Source organism: Asterias rubens, chromosome 6, assembly GCF_902459465.1.
Source record: "Asterias rubens chromosome 6, eAstRub1.3, whole genome shotgun sequence".
NCBI classification, from domain to species: domain Eukaryota; kingdom Metazoa; phylum Echinodermata; class Asteroidea; order Forcipulatida; family Asteriidae; genus Asterias; species Asterias rubens.
Genome location: NC_047067.1, coordinates 16,941,995 through 16,943,609, shown reverse-complemented (window position 1 = coordinate 16,943,609; position 1,615 = coordinate 16,941,995). Strand labels below are relative to the sequence as shown.

Genomic DNA, 1,615 nt, shown 5'->3' with positions numbered 1-1,615 from the left:
TGGTAACGCAGCAGTGTTACTGCAAGGTAGTAAAATTACTTAACATTCGGCTTCTACAATTAAACATTGTAGGCCTACGTTTTGTTTGTTTTGAAAGTTTACCGTTACACCGATGTGTGTTAAAACAAAGTGCTTAAAACAATAGGTAATATTCTCGGGTGGGTTTCTAACCCACGGCCTTTGTAACTCTTCAGCAGTGTCTCACCATATAGACCACTGAGATTGCCCGGTACAGCTATAGCTAGAGGCAATTCAAATCCAAAGTTTTAGCAGCGGGTACCACACTAATTGATAAACTTTATATTTGCATCGGGAAATAAAGAATTTATAATTTGGTTTTACCATTCCATCGATTTGGTTTATAAGCACTGTGTACTCAGTACTTTAACGAGTTCGGCGGGGAAACAAAATCACAGGCATTTTACTCAGGTGGGACTCGAACCCATGACTTTTGCAATTCTAGAGCAGCGTCATACCAACTATAGACCACCGAGATTGCTTTGTAGCTAGAGGCAGTTCGAATCCTATATTTTAGCAGCGGTTATCGCACTTTTTGATAACTTGCGCTAAATGTGCATCGGGGATAAAGCATTTATCATTTGGTTGAACTCTTACACCGACTTGTAAACACTGTATACTCAGTATTTTACGAGTTCTTAAAAAAATACAATGTTATTACTTGGGTGGGATTGGAACCTCATATTCTTGCCATTGCTCGAGTGCACATCTAGAGTCCGGGCTCCGACTACTTGACGGCATTTCATGAATATTCAATGTTCTGACTAATATACTCAAACCTACTTTAATAATAATTCCTTTGACAGTTTTGTTTAATCTAATTAATTAATACATCCACTTTAAACGTTTTTTTTATTGAGAAAAATACAACCTCTGCAAGAGGCTAACATTTATATACATTTATGAATAATTTGATCTTACTGTTTTCGTTTAACGCCATAAAGTTAATTACACATGTAAAGAAAGACTACCATGGTGAAACACTTATTCTGCACTCTGGGTTCACTGCATTCGCATAAATCTTTCGCCTTTTACTAAAGATTTCCGTGCAGAGGAACAACTCGATGAGTCTATTGACCATTTTTTTTAACTGCCCAGTCGAAAGATTGGGCTAATAAATAAACAAAGACCACCAATATAGGGCTGTGTAGCTCAGTTGGTAGAGCGCCGGTACGTTTATCCGGAGGTCGTTGGTTAAAATCCCGCCAGAGTAACTGTTCTTCGTTCAGCCATATTTTAAAAAACATTGCCATAGCACGGTTTCCCTTGTGGTTTATTACATGGTATTTGAAAAAAAGGTGTCACTTACCCTGAAGACGATCCCCTGGCTGCCGCTTCCATGGTTGTATCGCAAACATTTTTTGCTAAGCCAAGGTATTTTCTGAGCGGTGTTAAACGAATTGCTTAAAAAAGAGGTAATATACTCGGGTGGGATTCTAACCCACGACTTTTGTAACTCTTAAGCAGTATCTTACCAACCAAGCCACCGAGATTGCCCGGTACAGCTAGAGGCAATTCAAATCCGATGTTTTAGCAGCGGGTACCGCACTATTTGATAAACGTTATATTTGAATCGGGAATAATTGGTTTTACCATT

General features: G+C 38.6%; 1 non-coding gene across 1 annotated transcript; it reads left to right on the top strand.

The window, feature by feature from the left end:
- The first annotated feature begins 1,009 nt into the window (after positions 1-1,009).
- LOC117291983 lies at positions 1,010-1,130 on the top strand. Its single transcript, XR_004519249.1, has one exon. It is a non-coding gene; the product is annotated as a U5 spliceosomal RNA (small nuclear RNA).
- The last annotated feature ends 485 nt before the right edge of the window (positions 1,131-1,615 follow it).